This window comes from Papaver somniferum, chromosome 4, assembly GCF_003573695.1.
Source record: "Papaver somniferum cultivar HN1 chromosome 4, ASM357369v1, whole genome shotgun sequence".
Lineage (NCBI taxonomy): Eukaryota > Viridiplantae > Streptophyta > Magnoliopsida > Ranunculales > Papaveraceae > Papaver > Papaver somniferum.
In genome coordinates this window covers 44,213,870-44,234,541 of record NC_039361.1, presented here as the reverse complement: position 1 = coordinate 44,234,541, position 20,672 = coordinate 44,213,870, and the positions used below count along the sequence as shown (strand labels likewise).

The 20,672-nt window shown below is 35.7% G+C and overlaps 1 long non-coding RNA gene and 1 pseudogene across 1 annotated transcript; both read left to right on the top strand.

The window, feature by feature from the left end:
* The first annotated feature begins 4,462 nt into the window (after nt 1-4,462).
* LOC113275317 lies at nt 4,463-7,954 on the top strand. Its single transcript, XR_003323544.1, has 3 exons — nt 4,463-4,841; nt 4,997-6,340; nt 6,500-7,954. It is a non-coding gene; the product is annotated as an uncharacterized LOC113275317 (long non-coding RNA).
* Nucleotides 7,955-13,611: 5,657 nt separating this feature from the next.
* On the top strand, nt 13,612-15,824 carry LOC113272433 (annotated as a pseudogene).
* The last annotated feature ends 4,848 nt before the right edge of the window (nt 15,825-20,672 follow it).

The window sequence follows — 20,672 nt, the reverse complement described above, 5'->3', positions numbered from 1 at the left end:
TAATTTGAATTTCTGCGCTTATATTCCTCCAATGTCATATTAGGTGACGTCTCCTGAGAAAGAGTCATCATCCTCAAAAAGGTACCTGAAACAAAATTCTAAAAAAGAAAACAAGTCAAAAGAAAAAAGAAATTCTAAAATAAAAATATTGTACAAAAATAAAAAAATAAAATAAAAAACCTAACTATTTACAAAATCAAAAATACTAATCACAATATTCCTCAGCCGCTCCCCGGCAGCGGTGCCAAAAATTGATAGAATCCGGAGATGCGTATTTATATAATAACCGCAATCGCACGGTGTCTAACAAGTAGACAGAGGCAAGTACGGGTCGAACCCACAGGGAGCGGTGGAAAAACTCTAATCAATATCTCTAATGAATTAGCCAAAAATGATTTTTGGGATTTTAGAATTGAATTTGAAACAATAAAAAAAATTAACAAAATGCAATGAGAGAGTGTCGGTAACCAGTGTCTACGGATTCCACCATTATTTCTATTCGATTCCGAAAATGATTCATAATTCTAAATATGCGTCTATATCTTTGTTCTATTGCAACACCTATTATCGGTATATTTTCTCTAATATAACTTGCATCTCCTAAGCATAACCCATCAGAGTCTCCAAAGTATGACTTAGCAAATTATAATGGCAAGCAAATCATTGAAACTACGTATTTATACATTTACGATTATTATTTGCGTCGTCTAAGTATAACCCATCAAATGATTTAACCTAAGCATGAAGTATCAATACTATAACAAATAAAATTGCAAAACCATATAAATTAATGCACTTAGGATATTGTAGTACAAAGACGATGAAGCAACAACAATTATTTTATAGAAAATCAATAGAGCGTAAAGATAAAATTATTTGAATCAATTCATAATTTCCTAAAACCAAATATTATCAATTTATTCATGGTCTATTGCTAGAAATGGTTTCTACCGAAGAACCCTGGTTATGAAATTTAACAAAACATGGAGATGGATTTCTTAAAACCCATAAAAATAAATTATTAGGAAAATAAAAATAAACCAATCGACTGTGCGTCACCACAATCGAATCGCCTCTTCTCCTTTCCCTTGTTTTCTGCTCCAAGCCTTCACGGAACTTCACAGTAGCACCGGCGGCGGCTTCCTCTTCGTTGGCTTCTCTATCCTCCAAACTGATCTCCCCAAAACAGTCACCAGAACCCCCTCTTTTTCTTCTCCACAATACAGAAAATATATACCAAATAAAGGCGTGTCGTCATTCTCTTAATTATCCTTAATTAAAACTTGCATGGTAGTCATCAATGTGATCTCCCCATATATATTCTTCTTCATTTTGATTGCATGCATATTTGGTAGACTTAAAAAGAATCCCACCGGTGAGAAAACAAAATCTTTTTAATTCATTTTTCTCTCTCCAATAAGATATTCACGTGGACCCATTTATTTGTTCCAATATTCCACTACCTAACAGGCTTTCCTTAACAGCTAATGCCTTTTCAACTTCCCAAAACTGGATGTGTAAATATGCGACGACACATGGCATAGTAACCCACTATAATGTTTTCTGCTTGCAATTTGCTGAAATTCACACGACTGTTCTTCTGAGCCCCACAAAACCATGATTTAGAGGAAAGCATGTGTATGTGCTTGACCTCCTTGTTATCAATTAGACCGTCCCACTTGTGTATCATCCCTTCTTTGTCTCGTTTTGGTGTCTCGAGTAACCTTGCTGTTTTTTTTGTGGCAAGCACTGTTTTAGTTGACATTTCGCCATTTATTTTTGGATGATTGGACTTACTTATACTTTCTACAAAAGAATTAAAATAGTATTATTAGCAACAATATCGAGTCCTAGCTAATATAAATATGGGTACAAAATGTAGCACCTACGTGCTTATCAACTTGTCTGTAAGGTTGGAGTTTTAGATACACCAAATCCCCAATGTTAAACTGTCTATCAACCTTCTTCTTTTCAGCATAGAGCTTCATTCTCTCCTTGGCCTTTGCTAAATTCTCCTTAAGTATCTCTAAGATGGCATCCCTCTGCTTCAAATATGCCTCCACAGCAGCAACTGAAGTAGTGATGGTGGATGGGAAAACCAGATGAGGAGGATTATACCCATATAAGGCTTTGAAAGGTGACATCTGTAAGCTGGTATGGTAACTTGTATTATACCAACATTCAGCTAAGGGAAACCAGTAGTGCCACTTCTTTGGTTGCTGGCTAGTCATGCATCTGAGGTAAGTTTCTAAGAAAGAATTCACTCTTTCTGTTTGGCCATCAGTCTGAGGGTGATAAGCAGTGTTCAAATTGAGGCTGGTACCCAATGTTGTGAATAATTCTTGCCAAAAATTGCTGGTGAAAACTTTATCCCTGTCAGAGACAATTGAAACTGGCAACCCATGGAGCTTGAAGATGTTATTCAGAAATACCTTAGCAACATAGGCAGCAGTATAAGGGTGAGAGAGAGCCATGAAGTGATTGTATTTTGTCAGCCTATCCACCACCACCAAGATAACATCCTTACTCTCACTTGAGTGCAATCCTTCAATAAAATCCATTGAGATGTGTTGCCAGGCTTGCTCACGTATTGGCAATGGTTGTAACAATCCTGCAAGAAAAGAATGAGAGTGTTTGTTTCTTTGACAAACATCACAACTGCTAAGAAAGCTAAGAACAACTTTCTTCATGCTAGGCCAATAGAAGTAAGTCTTAGCTCTAATGTAAGTTGCCTGAACTCCAGAATGCCCTCCAACAACTGAAGAATGGATAGAGGTCAATATGGTGTGTCTCATATCATTTGATGTGCCCACATAGAGTCTGTTCTTGTACCTGAGGAGGCCTTCTTGATAAGAATTTTTTTGGAATGCATTGGAATCAACCAGTAATTGAGGAATTAAGTGTTGTGCTTTAGGGTCATCAGCGTATCTAAGCACTAATTCTTGAGCCCATTTGGGAGAAGTAGTAGATAGCAAATTGCAGGTAGCAGTGTCATGGGATTTTCTAGAAAGAGCATCGGCTACTTTATTCTCAACTCCACTCTTATATTGGATCTGATAGTCAAAACTTAACAACTTCATCAACCATTTTTGTTGAAGGGTGGTAGTGATCTTTTGATCCAGGAAATACTTGATGCTCTGGTGATCTGTCTGAATGAGGAATTTGTTACCTTGTAAATAGTACCTCCATTTCTTCACTGCTTGAACAATAGCTAGTAATTCTTTTTCATAAGTAGAAAGAGATAATGCCTTAGGACCAAGTGGTTTACTGAAGAAACAGGTGGCTCTGTCTTCTTGCATCAATACAGCACCAATACCAACTCCACTAGCATCAGTTTCTAGAACAAATTGTTTAGAGAAATCTGGTAAAGCTAAAACAGGGGCACTAACTATGGCAGCTTTGAGATTATTGAAGGCTTGAGTGGATGATGGAGACCATGAGAAAGAATTCTTCTTGAGCAATTCTGTGAGAGGTTTGCTGATTAACCCATAATGCTTTATAAACTTCATGTAATACCTTGTGAGGTCCAAGAAACCTCTCAATTCCCTCAATGAGGTTGGTTGGGCCAAGAAGTCATGCTTGCCACTTTAACTGGATCAGCAACCACTCCTTCTGCAGATATAATATGGCCTAGATATTCCAGTTTACCCAGAGCAAAACAACATTTAGAGAACCTAGCATATACCTTATGTTGTCTGCGTAACTGTAAGGTGATCTCCAAATGTTGAAGATGAGTAGATAAATCGGGGCTGTAAACCAAAATATCATCAAAAAATAAATTTTTTAAAATTTCATGTATGGTAAAATTGTATGATCCAATTTCTTAACATATATATACAGGAGGACATGATAGCACCTTGGGCCGATGACGGTATTTGCTTTGGCAATCTTATAGCAATCTCCATATCAAGCATATTACCATATCTCCTACGACTTGTGCAATGTGTTAGAGAGTGGAGCTTTTTAAATGGTAAGTTAATTATTGTTTTTTTCTTAGAACATTTTCTCTACTTATGATTTATTTAGGAATTTTTGAATGGTAAGTTAATCATAGTTTTCTCCTAGAACATTGCTTTTACTTATTTATGAATTTTCGCTTATACTGTATCAGCTGGAAAGTATAGTTTCTCTATTGTGTTTATCGTCTTTCAAGCCCAACATTCATTTGACGTGACATGGGAGGTAGCGTACATGCGGGTTGCTTCTATGAATTCACTATACTCTTTCGGATGGGACATTTTTTTCGATTGGGATTTGTTGGGAAGGTATGTTGATATCCATTTCTTTTTAACCTAGTTGCATCCATGTTTAGTTCATTTTGCAATTATGTGCTAGCATGACAATTAAATCTTTATAGTGTGGACTCATCTTGTAGTTGTTGATTCTTTCTTTTTCTTATTAATCAACAACTATACTCATCTTGTAGTTGTTGATTCTTTCTTTTTCCAATGGATATATCTTCACATTGAAAGAGAAGTTGGAGTTGAAATAGTAGTACTTGCCCAGCCTCTTGTACATCCTCCTGCCCAGCCTCTTGCACATCCTCTTTTACTCACATGGCGGTCCTATGTGACAAGAAAAATAACCGACTAAATTGGATATTTTCAATTCCTTTGGTTCTTGTTGTAATTAAGAGGATCAATGTTATTTTCAACTCGAGATCTCAAAAGTTCTGAGTACTAGTCCTGCTCTCTCTCTCTCCTCTCTCTGCTCTCTCTTCTCTCTCTGGGATATGGAGTAATCCTCTAAATACCTGGTTTTTCCCAAGTTTCCCTAAGTATGCAGCATATCAGTTATGACACTTGATTATGGAAAGAGCGGAGGATAGTGGTGAAGATGCGGTATGTTTCTTTACCATCTACAGGTTTTTCTTCTAGGTTAATCCGATCTTCATTACAAAAAAAAAGAAAATTTTCAAATAAAATGATAGCATCTTTTCAAAAAACTTTCTTGCATATATTACTAACAAATCATAGACAAAACGATTTCAAAACAGGTAATTTCTAATAACCATAAAATCTTCCTTCTCCCCTTCCCCTTCTTCGTCTCGCTTCTTCTTTGGTTCTTCAATATGGATTGTCAAGATACGTGCGGAATCCATCATCCTTGTCTTGCTCCAAAAATGCTCTAGTGGATCCAACATAAGGGATTATAGCACTATGAGGACCGGGTACAAAGTTGGAGGCTTCCCTTTCGATCTGTCTCTGGTAAAATTCATTAATCTTTCTTTCTATCTCTTCCAGTGGATATAGGCAATGACATCGTTTCCTGGCCGGTGAAGTCATATGGAGAACGAGAAATTTTCTTTTAGCCATTCTTTAGGAGTGAACAGATGTTTTTAGCGTTTCAGAGGATGATTGAGATGAAATTGGCTGTTGTGGGAATGAGATTTATAGGAAAATAGGGGAATCTGTAGCGCTTCTTAGTCATGATTCGTGCATGTAGTGGGTTCTCTTTTCTATTTTAGCCATTAAAGCATTCAAATACATTCAGAATTCTAAGAGTCCTTAAGATACAAGATTCCGTGGTGCTGATCAATTGCTTTGACTAGAGGGAATTTAATCATTTTGGGGGTTAGCCTTTCTAAACATCGTTTTATTAAGGATAGTAACAACGGTTAACAAGAAGAAAAAGGGTCTTGTTAACTTGTATACCCGTATACATGTTAAGGTTCATTAAAATAATAAGGGTCTTGTTAACTTGTATACCCGTATACATGTTAAGGTTCATTAAAACAATAGTTTCTTGCATTGGAAACAAGATTTGTTTGTTTTATTACATTGAAAACAGTAATTCTTTGCATTGGGAACAAAAAATGTTGTTTTTAGTACAAGAAAAACCAATTTTTAGTAGAATAAGACAAAAAAAAAACACAATTTTCAAAGAAATAAAACAATTCTTTATTAAACCTTAACATATATACGGGTATACAAGTTAACAAAAGCCCCTAAATAGAATACCGAGTATTTAGACTCTTTCCTCTTTAATTTATCTATATGTATACGTATTCGTACTTTAAGTAAAATTTGTAGTAGATACCTTAGATCCTTTTAATTATTATCAAGGACCTAAATGATATTTTCATAAACTTTATCATCTTCTCAATGACAAAACGCTTTTAGTACCAGAGAGAAGTTAGGGTTTTAAGATTTCCACCGACGGATTATCGAACAAGAATTACTCACTAATTTCATGAGCTTATTAAAGTTTCTCGATCGAAAAATAGTTGGTGGTGAACTGAGAAGAAAATTGACTTTGTTGGTGAACTTGGAAAGACGAACAAGAACCAAGGGGCAATGGATTGAGGATTGTGTATATCACCGGTCATTCGATGCACATGGTAAAATTCAATTTAGTCTTAATTTTATGGTGATTATTAGTATGAACACAACAATTTCTGTCTACAGGGTTCAAGTGTATTAGTCGGGTTTGATCTGTTCAATAGTGTAACTTTTATAGTCTTTTTTTACACGTATTCCATTTTACTTCATGACTGCAGTGATCATTCCTAAGTAGGGATTTCATTAGTTGGAAAGGATTCAATACCAAGGAGCATGGAGGTTTGGGTTTTTTTGATCTCTGGAGATTCTCAACAGGGCAATGGTTGCTCAACTAGGTTGGTGTTTACTTACTGATCCAGTGATCCTGACACTTTATGGGTATACTTACTGAAGGCCAAATACCTTATAAGTAGACCATTTGGGGATGTTCAGAATACGTCGGTTGCATCGAGTACATGGCGAGCAATTCTGACATTAAAGAAGGCTATGTATATGGTCTTTAAGCAAAGTATGATGTGAATATCATGGATCCCAACCATTTCATCTTTTGCACCTACCCTGCAAGAAGCTTAGCATGTGGAATACTCAACTATTGCTAACTGTTAATGCCAACTTCTGGAGGCTGGAATTCTTAGTAGCTAAACACCTTGTTCTGTAGACAAACAATGCAAGAGATCCACATTCCAGTGACTGGTAGGAAGACAGGCTCATTTGGATGCTTACAAAGATGGGGTAATTTAGCTCAGAGTCATTTGGAAGATTCCTGGAAGATGAGTCTGGACATGCTGCATCAAATCTGCTATCCTTATTCGCTGGAAAAAACTGTGGCAGGTAAGAACTAATGCACCTTAGGTAAAGAATAATCATTTGGCGAATAATACATGAAGGACAAGGATGTAGGGACCTGATTAAGAGAATCATCCTAGAGGTTGAACCTTATGTTATTATGGAGACAAGGAAGAGACAGTTGAACATTTATTCCTGCACAACCCCAGAATAAACGTTATTTTATTCGCATCAGCATTGAACTTTAGAGTGGATGAAACTTCAGTAAACTCTATCAGAGATGTTACTGCAAGATGGAATGGGAAAGATGCAAGACCTTTTGCTATGGTGCCAATCTCCTCTGGTGGTCTGGAAGTCGGGAGACAAATTGATATTTGAGCAGCAATCAACCACAGTTGAAGCGGTACTGCAAGCTTCATTCTTAATCTATATCTATAACAAAGATGAGGTGCAAGGTGTTCAACCTGAGGTTGAGGTCACCCCTGGGACACCTGCTACCTGGAGCCTACCAGCTGGAGATGTGATTAAGATTAGTTTTGGTGGAACAGTTCAACGGTTTTTGCTAGAGATAAGGAGGCAAATTTTGAGGAACTGATCATCGAAGGGGATTGATTGTAAGCAGTTAATCGATGTTCTAAACAAGCACAACACTTTCATTCCCTAGAAGATCAGACGTTTGGTAGAAGAGAATGAAGTTTGCTCTCAACAACTAAATCATTTGCAGTTCAATTACATGGAACAAGATGCCAACTATGTGGCGCATATTCTCGCAAAGGTGACTCTGGATTAACAGGACTGGTAAACTTCTCCAAATCCTCCCCGCTTCATTTTTTTTTTTTTTTTGCTTGATAATTCTCAAAATTTATTAAACTCAAAGTTATTACAGAATTACAATTTTATCCTTGAAACAGGAACAAGGAGAGAAAAAACATTAAACAAAAATGGAATTTTCCTAGCTAAATATGTAGTAAGGAACATCAGGAGATTCTAGCTTTGTAATGAAATTAGGATATCGCCTATATATCCTTCTATCACCCTTGTCCAAACCTGATCCTTTTTTTGCAAGCAAATCAGCAGAAGTATTTATTTCTCTAAAACTATGTAAAAAGTACCAGCTGAGCAGTTCAGACTTTACTTTATTCCATCTTGTAGAGACCCACCAAGGGACATTTCCTGTTTGAAAGGCTGAGATAACTGATTTTGAATCAGACCTGAAACACACATTTAGCATTTGATGAACCACAACCCATTCTCCTGCACATATGACTGCAAAAATTTCTGCCAGAAAATTACTAGCTATCCCCAAACCTCCTGAAACAGCAAATTCAAAAACTCCATTCCGTTTCCTACATATGAAACCATATCCAGCTGCACCTGGGTTTCCTCTTGAAGCACATCACAACATAAGAGAAAGTAAGTTGGATCAGGCAAGGAGAAGAAAATCTCAGTTACCTTTACTGTTTTAACCCTTCTGCATTTTAGCTCAAAAGCTTTAATAATTTGAAGATCATATGCAAAATTCCATATTGCCTCAGACATTCTTACATCACTATCTTTAGTGAAACTGAGGATTCTCTTCTTTAGAGCATCACTGTTAAATTTTTCTTCTTCATAGACCATTCCATTTCTCATGAACCAAATTTCCTTCATTGTCACAAGAGCTGCAACTTTCCATATTTCTTTTACTGCTGGACTTTTGTTTTTTGCCAACATAAGAATGTCTTCAAAAGATTTTGGGTTTACAAAGCTAAAAATGACATCCAGCCAACTCCAAATAATTTCATTATAGCCACAGAACCATAATATATGCTCCAGATTTTCCTCTGAGTTTTAACAAAAAGGACATATTGAAGCAAGCTGAAACTTTCTTCTCTTCATCTTATCATCTGAAGGAACTATCCCCTTACCAACTTCCAAACATTACTTGCAATACTAGGATGAATAGATTTATGCCAAACAGATCTTGTCCAATTTAATTTTTGGAATTTTTTCCTAATGCATTCATATGCAGAAGCAACTGAAAACTCACCTGTGTTGGTGCCTGTCCATATATTTGTATCTCCATTATCATCAATAACTGGCAACTCAGTAGGATCAAAGAACTCCAGTAAATTACTAGAAATTTCCCAAACACCATCCACTACGGGAAAAATATACATCTACAACTGGAGATTTACAACACTTCGCTATACATCGTAGAAAGTCCTATGTTTTACAACTGGTTTCAAAGGAAGAGTTGTCGTATATCATCACTACCAACCCTTAGGAACAAGGGGTTGCGCTAAGAAAACAAACGACAACTCCTTTAGCAAAACTTTTGTGACGACATTTAGGTATAACAACTTTGTTTCATAAGTGTAGTGACTTAGCCTATCACAATTCTCACAAGTGTTGTTGAAGAACACAAAAATATGATAATGAAAAATACGTTAGAGGGGAGATTCGAACATGAACCTAATGCATGGATGTCTAGCTCATCAACCATCCTTACAGTTCACAAGTTTAGGTTTTTTTTTTTAATAGAAACGTATAACAACACTTATAAGTATTGTTGAAGTTAAAATATAGAATGTGGGAAAAAATGAGGTTTGGGGGATTCGACGGCCAGGTTTCGATCTTGGATCCGGGTACGCATACAATATGCAGAAATAGGATTTTTTTAATGTTTCGTAGAATATCTCGAAGGAATCTTACCTGTAAATGGATGAATTCGTCGTTCTTACCAAGTTTCTGACTTATAGTAGTCAACTCGCGGCCAGGTTTCGATCTTTGAGCCTGGTACGCATACAATATGCAGAAATAGGTTTTTTTAAAGGTTTCGTAAAAAATTTCGAAGGAATCTTACCTGTAAATGGATGAATTCGTCGTTCTTACCAAGTTTTTGACTTAGAGTAGTCAACTCACGACCAGGTTTCGATCTCGGATCCTGGTACGCATACAATATGCAGAAATAAGGTTTTTTTTTAAGGTTTCGTAGAATATCTCGAAGAAATCTTACCTATAAATAGATGGATTCGTCGTTCTTACCAAGTTTCTGACTTAGAGCAGTCAACTCGCGGCCAGGTTTCGATCTCGGAGCATGGTATGCATAGAATATGCATAAATAAGGTTCGCTTAAGGTTTCGTAGAATATACCAAAGGAATCTTACCTGTAAATGGATGGATTCGTCGTTTTTACCAAGTTTTTTACTTAGAGTAGTCAACTCGTGGCCGAGTTTCGATCTCTGAGCCTGGTATGTATACAATATGCAGAAATAAGGTTTGTTAAAGGTTTCGTAGAATATTTCGAAGGAATCTTACCTGTAAATGGATGGTTTATTCGTTCTTACCAAGTTTCTGACTTATAGTAGTCAACTCGCGGACAGGTTTCGATCTCTGAGCCTGATTTGCATACAGTATGAAGAAATAAGTTTGTTTAAGGTTTCGTAGAATATTTCGAAGGAATCTTACCTGTAAATGGATGGATTCGTCATTCTTACCAAGTTTCTGACTTAAAGTAATCAATTTCGATGATGTATCATGCTAAGTTTGAAGTCAGAACCCTCTCAGAGCTTCTTGCTTCATAGATTGTATGCTATTATACCAAGTTTGAAGTTCGAATCGACATTGAGCTTCATACTTATCGATTTTGATGATGTATCATGCTAAGTTTGAAGTCAAAACCCTCTTCGAGCTTCTTGAGTAGTCAACTCGCGTCAAGGTTTCGATCTCGGAGCATGGTGTGCATACAATATGCAGAAATAAGGTTGGATTACTCAAATCAGAACAAAGATTACTTATTATTCCTAAAATACCCCTAAGCCTCTCTGATACAGTAACTCTTTCTCAGCTGTCACTTCTTCCCGTACGATTGGACACAAATTCAAAACCTTTCAGAAGCAGTTCATTGTATGTTGTATATTAGCACGCGCATCCGTTTTGTTGGTCTAATCCAACTATGCACATGTAACACGTGGCATTACATGTTTGAAATTTCAAAATGGTTTGGGGGAATATTCCAAAGGAATCTTTCCTGTATATGGTTGGATTCATCGTTCTTACGAAGTTCCCGACTTATAGTAGTCCACTTACGGCCATGTTTCGATCTCGGAGCCAGGTTCATGCCTCGAAGTTGACGAAAAGGGGTTTGTTTAAGGTTTGGGGGAATTACCTGAGAAGGTCCGAAACTCTTGTTTGCATACCTAGTATGCGAACACAGTGGTTAAGTTCTAGAATCGGTATTATATGATTCTCATACTCATGAACTAAAACATTTAAGATCTAAGGAATGCAAAGTTTGCAAACAGTGGCTTAATGCAAAGTTTGAAACATAATTAGATTCATTTGATTATCTTTCATGATTGACTGATCATCATATTTGATTAAGTGTTAGATAAATATATGGTTAAGTTAAAAGTGTTCATGTGGCTAACTTCGGTTAACTATATGGTTGGATTCCTCGTTCTTACGAAGTTTCTGACTTATAGTAGTCCACTTACCGCCAGGTTTCGATCTCGGAGCCAGGATCATGCCTCGAAGTTGACTAAAAAGGGTTTGTTTAAGGTTTAGGGTAATATTCCAAAGGAATCTTTCATGTATATGTTTGGGTTCATCGTTCTTACGAAGTTTTCGACTTATAGTAGTCCACTTATGGCCAGATGTCGATTTCAGAGCCAGGTTCATGCATCGAAGTTGACGAAAAAGGGTCTGATTAAGGTTTGGGAGAATTACCTGAGAAGGTACGAAACTCTTGTTTGCGTACCTAGAATGCGAACACAGTGGTTAAGTTCTAGAATCTGTATTGTATGATTCTCATACTCATGAACTAAAACATTTATGATCTAAGGAATGCAAAGTTTGCAAACCGTGGCTTAATGCAAAGTTTAAAACAAAATTAGATTCATTTGATTATCTTTTATGATTGACTGATCATCATATTTGATCAAGAAGTGTTAGATTAATATGGTTAAGTTAAAAGTGTTCATGTGGCTAACTTCGGTTAACTATTATTGAGCCAACCCAATATACACGTTTAGTTACGGTTACCCATATCTAAATGAAAGTATATTTCATTTGTGTGTAACAAGCTAAGAACATATAACAGTGGAGATTGATATTCCTATAAAAGTATATTTCGATCTCGGAGCTAGTTTGTTTCTCAAAAGTTGACGAATTTGTGTGTGTTTAAGGTTTCGGAGAATATTCCTATGGAATATTACCCGTAAATGGTTGGATTCATCGTTTTTTCGAACTCTCGAGCTTATAGTAGTCCGCTCCTGGCCAGGTTTTCAGAGAATATTCTGATGTATCCTGCTAAGGTTGAAGTCGAAAACCTCTCGGAGCTTCTTGGTTCATAGTTTGTATGACGATATACCACATTTGAAGTTCGAATCGACACCGAGCTTCATATTTATCGATTTCGATGATGTATCGTGCTAAGTTTGAATTCAAAACCCTCCCGGAGCTTCTTGGTTCATAGTTTGTATGACGGTATACCACATTTGAAGTTCGAATCGAGACTGAGCTTCATATTTATCGATTTCGGTGATGTATCGTGCTAAGTTTGAATTCAAAACCCTCCCGGAGCTTCTTGGTTCATAGTTTGCATAACGATATACCACATTTGATGTTCGAATCGACACTGAGCTTAATATTTATTGATTTAGATGATGTATCATGTTAAGTTTGAAGTCTGAACCCTCCTGGAGCTTCTCGGTTCATAGTTTGTATGCCTTTATACCACATTTGAAGTTCGAATCGACATTGAGCTTCATATTTATCGATTTCGATGATGTATCATGCTAACTTTGAAGTCGGACCCCTCCCGAATCTTCCTTCTTCATAGTTTGTATGTCTTTATATCACATTTGAAGTCTTAATCCATCCGGAATTTCGTGGTCCATCTTTAGTTATCATATAACCCGAGTCTACCAGTATGAACTAAAGCTACTTCATGACATGTATGTCTAGTCAAAATTATTTCATGACCTATGTGACCAGTCGACATTCAAATCGGAAGCACAATGCAAAAGTATAAAAGCACAAAGAGAAAGCACAAAGAAACACACCAATTATCGAATTCATTTTCATTTTCCCTATTTATTCTTATACATTTTTTGGATTTTTTTATATCAAAATGTCGATAAAATGTCCTAAATTTATTAATTTTTTTTTTGGATTTTTTTCGTGTCTAAGGTTGATGATAAAACCGAATACATGAGTTCGTACACATGTTTCTCAATCCGTATGAGCATCCCAAATGCAATCTCAACCGTCAAGATCTTTTCTTAATCCGTATGAGTGGATCAAACGAAACCTGGTCCGTCGATTCTTTTGGTTGTATCACCAAACCCTCCCTCAACACTCAGAACTCTAATTCCTATCTATTTTTTCTCTTTCTTCCTCTCCGTCTCTTTTCTTTCTCAGCCTGCGCCATAAAGAGTTCTAATGAGTATTCATAAATCAAAATTAGGGTTTAAGAAATCAGGGTTTCAGTAGATAGATGAAATATTAGGGTTTCAAAAATCAAAATTTCTTCGTCTCTGACAAAAATCAGGTGAAGGCTATGCTGCATCAAATCGGAATTAAAGGGTTAGGTTCTGTAGGAGTTGTTCTTGCAGGTTGAGACCTTCAATTTTTGGAATCTGTTGAAAAATTTGTTGGATATGAACAGAGAGAACAAATTGGTTCAGATTCAGGGTTTTCTATTGAATCCGAGAATAAATTGAGATTAGTAGAGGCACGATGATTATCATGGGTTTCTGATTAACTGGATTTTTTGATTAACTCTTTCTCGCATCCATGGTAAGTCCTTAGGATCCATCTCTTCACTCAATTATTGTTTCATGCTTGTTTTGATCTAATCGTTATTCTTTCCCATGTTTGATGATTCCAGAGTTTTATTTTGATTTTTATCTTCACCGAAACGAGAGTTTTTTCATTTTCTTATGTTTTGATTAGATTCATTGAAAACCCAGACTGGATTTGGGTTTGGAGTTTTGTTCAATCCTCGTCATATTCAACAACATTTTGATGTAAGATTATTTTTTAAATTTAATTTTTTGGATTTTTTTTTTGATGAATTTGTGAGTTTCTGAATGTGGGTTTTGTTTGAAATTGAAGGATTTCTATGAAGATTTGTTTGATGAGCTGAGCAAGTACGGAGATTGAAAGTCTTAATATCAGTGACAATTTGGCTGATCATATGGTGGGGAATGTTTATGTTCAATTTAGATAGGAAGAACATGTTGCTAATGCTCTTAAGAATTTGACGGGAAGGTTTTATGCAGGTAACCATTTTCCGAGCTATCTTGGTAGAATTATTTGGTTTGTGTGAACATTGGATGCCTGTGTTTGTGTGTACTGATTTGGTTTTATGTTTTCAGGGCGTCCTACATTATTGTTGATTTCTCTCTTGTGACGGATTTTCGTGAAGCTACCTGTAGGCAGTATGAAGAGAATACTTGTAATCGAGGTGGATATTATAACTTTATGCATTTGAAGAAGATTAGCAGGTTAGTCTCAGTTTTTATTATATTGCATGTGATGTTAGCAGGTTAATTGATTGTAGAGCTAGATTTTACAGTTTTTTATGTTTTTTGTGATTTCTTGGCTTGGAAAGTTATTTTGCAACTGATGTATTTTATCTACGGAATGTCAGGGAATTGAGGCGACAATTATTTGGTAGGTATCGTTCAAGGCATAGCCACAGTAGAAGCATAAGCTGCAGTCCTCACAGGCATCGAAGTTATGAAGAGCGTTCATATGGTGGTCATGGTTATGATAGAAGGTCTAGTGATCGGAGTATTAGGAGGACTAGGAGCCGAAGTCCCGGAAGGTGAAACAGGAAGCTGAGATTGACAGAGACTGGTGCTGTTGATGACTGAGATGTGATAGTGTGTATGGGAATTTCAGTGATGGGTTGAGCTGGAACTGTATGTTAAGATGGGTTTATGCAGTTCAGTGCTTAGATTGTAGATCTTTTTTTGAGTGTTTTAGTGAATGTTGGTTTATTTTTTTGCAGGACATGCCAGCGAAGAAATACCAGCCTTCTTCAGCTGTTATTAGCTTTTTCACTGCAATTGCTGTTGAGGTACTTGGTGCTTTGAAGGTTATAGATGCTGATACCGTGAGAAATGTTATCCCCTTTGTACTTAATGGAGTTGATCTAAATGCGAATGGAGGCTCTGACCACAAGGTAAAAGGCTGCATTTATTTTATGGATTTTGAATTTGGATGAGTTTTACTTTGTGTCATTATTTGCTTTTTATGGATGTACTGTACATTTAACTTCTTTCTTTCCGTTTTTAAACGTTTCTATCAAACTCATAGTGTTTGCAGTATGTTTGTTTTCTGCGTATGTCGAAATACATCTGATTGTCCTTGAATATTGCTAAATTTATGTAGTTGGCTTAAAATTTAGCTTACTGCATTTGGTTTGTGTTCCATTTATATAAGCCACCTATGTTTGGCTCGTGCATTTCTAATTCTTGTTCTTTTGTCTCTTTGTGTTTTGTCAGTCACAGATTCAGATGTTCCCAAAGAAAGCAATGGAGAGCCTTAATGAAATTAGGTAGTTCCCTTGGAAGTTGGAACTGAACTCGAATAATTTTTTTTATTGTGTGACATGCACTTCTGTCACTTGCTAACTATCTGCTGCAATCTTTTTCATTTTCTTGAAGGGATTTTGTTGGAGTACTTTTTGAGAAAACTAACTTCTTTGAATCTCTTGGAAATTCCACAGGTGTTAATTACTAAGTAACCTCCAACTGCATCTATCCAATCTGGGCAAAAAGCAGACTACAAGTTGTGGAGATTCAGGATTTGCTAGTTTGCTTTACAATTATATCCAAGACACATTAAAACCATTAGCTAGGACTTGTAGACTTAGATATTTTTTTAAAGTTAAGTGCTAACTGATGAATTGTACAATGAATATTGATTTTTACATAAATGGTCATTTGGATTTATGGATGCAGGTTTCATTTCATTATAATTTAAATAAATGGTCATTTGAATGAATGTAAATGTGTTATACTGGCAGCTTAATGTGAATGTGAAATACTTTTGGCAATTCGGTTTCAGCTATAAATTTTTTTTAGAAAAAGTTTTATGCACACAACTTCTGATAAGAGTTGTGTTCCATATTTCAACTACACAAATTAGGTGTTGTCCAAGATAGTTCTACAACTCTAACAAGTGTAGTGCAAATCTTATTCATAATACTAATAAGAGTTGTTACACATTTCTACGATACACATCCTAGGTTGTCCAAGATAGTTCTGCAATTTTAATAAGTGTTGTGTTACATATTTGTACCATACACATCCTTCGTTGACCAAGATAGTCCTACAATTTTAACAAGTGTTGTGTTACATATTTGTACGATACGCATCCTTTGTTGTCCAAGATAGTCCTACAACACAAGCAAGAGTTGTGTTAGGCTTTCAAAAAAAATCGAAAGAGAATCACAACTTTGGCAAAATATTGTCGAACCATGAATCACATCACTCTTTACAACTCTTAGTCAAGCATTGTAGAAAAGCTTGGACTTTCTACAATACCCCCCTTCCACAATGCATAAAATGGAGTTGTCGTAGGGGTACTACAACTCTAATCTGTAGTCGTCAATGATGATTTTTCCCGTAGTGATCCCTAATTAATGAAGACATTTTAAGCTCTGAATTTTGCTACATTATTGTACCTTAGTAGTGTTTTTGCTTGTTGTTTGTATTTTTTTCCTGATATCAAAAAGAAAAATTGGGACTTGAACCTTAGAAGAAGAATATTGACTTATGAAGAAACGTCTGAATTAGCTTCCCTTTATCACTTATTGGAAGGAATCAGATTAACAACTGATGCTGACACAAGATATTGGAGATGAGATCCAAGTGGGATCTTTTCTATAAAGTCTTGCTACAAGGGGCTACATCAAAGCTCAGGTATTGTTGTTTTCCCTTACTCAAAGGTTTGGAATGCGAAAGTCCCTACAAAAGTTACTTTCTTTATGTGGTTACTGCATCATGAAGCTATTCTAACCCAAGATAATCTGGCCAAAAGAGGATGGCTATTGGCAAATAGATGCCTCTTTTGCAAAAAATGATGCAGAAACCATCAATCATCTATTTATGCATTGTCCAAAAATACATGTAGTCTGGATGTCTTTCGTGAATGACTTTAAAAGGGATTGGATATCAAGCTTCGACATCACTGACCTATTCCTAGGCTATTGGACTCAAGGGATATCCGATAATTGCTTGTTACTTGGGGAACTTTTTCCTTTTGCTTTCATTTGGGGAATTTGGAAGCATAGAATTCCTGCACTTTTCAAGGTCTGGATTACTCACAAGACTCTCTCTCATGAGGAAGATCAAATCTCTCTTGTTATACTGGAACTCTTCAAATGTATCCTTCAGAGGGATTAGGAACCAGGCTCTACATTGTAATTGGGATCTCGTAGTGAATAGGCATCAGTAATTTATTGGATTTTGGGTTTTAGTTTTTCCCTCTGTTGTAGTGTTGTGGGTGGTTTGCTCTGGGTCTTATTTCACAACCAACAGTTTCTTATCGCAGTCTGTTTTCATTGTTGTGCGGCTTATTAGCATGGATGTTCTCTTTCCTGCTAGGGTGTTGTATCCCTTTGGGATCCCCTTGAACTGAACTCTGTTGTATATTCTTTCTATTTTATACATTTTTTTTGTTGTATTGATCAAAAATAACTCACTTATGTATCTGGGATGAGTTGGTTTGCTGATAAGTGTGGTGCCTTAAAATTGAGGGTTTTCTCTTCTTCCATGTTTTTCAAGTCTCCCAAAGCTTTTAGATTTTCAAAATTTTATTGCCCTTTGTGAGATGTTAAATTACCTCTTCCAACAAGCCCTGCTGAGTGCCGTCTATCTTATGTCCATTTGATGTACAATTTATACGATTCTCATTTCATTTCGATGATTGGTCCTTTAGTCAAGTTCATGTTCTAACCTATCATAGTTGTGGTTCTGGTGTAGATGATCGAAGTGTAATTATAGTCGTTATAGTAAAATGAGGCATGTATTAAAAATTGGCTGCTCCCAAGTCCTAACTTTTGATATTCAATATCCATTTAGAGTGAGAATTTCAGGTAATTTCGACCATACTTTTTGTACATTGTCCAATATTTCCACTATCAGAAAAATTTGCAAACCCATCTATGATTGTCCACTGATTAGATCAGTTTTATTTTCTAGTTTAATGAATATAAATGAATAAGGTGTAATCAATAGTGAGCCTAGTGATAGAACAAAAATAGTAGCAATAATTGACGGTTCATGTGCAAGTATTCCAAGATTTTTGAAGTACCATTCACAATAGACTCGGTAACTTATCACTCATTACTAGTTTTATGTTTCAGGTACTTAAACATGTCAAACTTCGGGTCAAGAGTGGCAAGTCCACACAATCGTCTGAGATATAGTGAACCTTGATGATAATCATGGCCGAAAGATACTTTCTTGATTGCCGTTTTATTTTTTACTTCTGAGGATTTATTTAGTAAGAACCCATTTTCAGACCCTAGTTAGCAATTCGTGGTACGGGGAGTAATTCGGGACGGTATACGTACGGAAATTATACGGATTCGGATAGGTCGCAATCGGTAAAAAAAAGTTGTTAACGGTTCGTTGTTCGGATACTAGTTCGGAACGGAAACGTACGTGTATAATTCGTTTTAGAAATGTGAATTCTGTACTCGAAATTCGCCTTTGTTAAATAATAAAATTTTAGAATTTAGGATGGGGTAATAAAATTTGTGCTAGAAATGTGATACATGTTAAGTATCATCGAATCATATCATCTAAAAGATGTTGGCCTAGTGGTTGAGAGGTGGTTAAGGGGAGGTGGAGGTTATAGGATCGATTCTCACCTCATCTTTTTGTGGAAAACTAAAGAAACGGGCAGTTGGGCTTGAATTAACTGGACCCAGTATGAAGTTTCTTCGCGAATAATTCGCCGAATTACTAACACCAGGTTTCAGACCACCAAATAATATCATAGTCAAAGTCTGAGTAAAAATAAAGTTTAGCTTTTTTTTCTTTTGTTTTTAAAGCAAGTTTAACTTAGTTATCCCATTATTTCCATCCCCATAATATCTTTTTGTTTTCATGTCATCTTTTACTCCATAAAAGAGTACAATAGAAAAAATTGTAATTGATCGCAAGAAAAACTGATTCTAATACGTGTAGTCAGAAATAATATCATTGCAACTAATAGTATAAAATAATCAGCAAAAAATAATGTTATTTTAATTGATTGCAAGAAAAAAATAGTCAAAAATAATATTATTGTAATTGATTGCAAGAAAAAAATAGTCAGAAATAATATTATTGCAACTAATACGTGTAGCGGCAAGAGCTCCATAAACATCCTACATAGATGAACGAAAAGGCAAACCTTTTAATAAGAAAAAGAAAACTATGAACAATTAATATAATGTTCGCCTGAAAATATAAAATCAAAATTTCAGCTATTTTGCCTATTGGGTTTCATAAATGAGCTGGACTAAAGGGGTAGAATAAGAAAATCGACTAACATCGATCCGTGTTGGATTGTAGGTAGAAGAATTCAAACGGTGGCCCAAATAAGCATACGGCAGTGATATTCCAACATAATAACTTTGTGGTCTTTCTATCAGAAACAGATAAATTATGTGGTAAGGCTGTAGATAAATATTTGTTATAGGTAAAAAAGTATTTAAGAGCAAAAGATGGAGATATAATAGGAAAAAAAGAGCTAAGTAAATTAAAAAGTTAAAAGGAGAAAATTAGAGTAAAAGAGTGAAAACTGAAAACAGATATCGGGTATCGTCCGTTGAAAATGTTATATAAAATTAGTTTCCTTATTGACCATAAAGCGAAAACTGAGTTCGCTTAACTTAAAAAAAATGACAAATCTATTTTAGCGAAGTTTGGGAGAATCTTTATATTAAATCCAAGTGATGCACCATGATTGTTGGATTTCTACACTTAAGTTGTAGTCAATTGAAACATACTATCATAGTGCTTGGCTTTAGAATACATATACGAGGCCATGAAGCTGCGAGAGCACCGACAAAGCATGTAAAATACGTACATGCAATAGCGGACACCTAGATTGTACGGTTGTTCATGTAATTATCAACAAGTGATTGTCTATATTATTTGTACTCATCATCGAGGGATCTCTGATAGTCTTTATATTGATGTATCTTATAAAAAGATAAAAATAAACAGATTTTATTAGTATGCCCTCACATATTTAAGATATACGATTTAGAGCGACTGCAATGGAGTTTAACTATGTATGTTAAGCGAAGATAAAAATAAAACAATTTTTACATGACCTACAAATAATATTTTTACTAATCATTTAAAAATTACTAAAAAGATTTAACAGACGACACGGATTCATTTGAGTCAGGAGTTCCTAAAAATAAACACTCTCATTCAAATTCCTTAAAGAACAAGTCCCAAACCAGCCGATTTTACAATTATCCTCAGAGAGAATTTTGTATTGACTGTCCAGAATTATACGTATATGATATTAGTTTTTTTTTAGATGATAATTTGAGGTAAAAACGGATTTCTGTGGAAAACCAAAAAGGACGGGTTAAGCTGA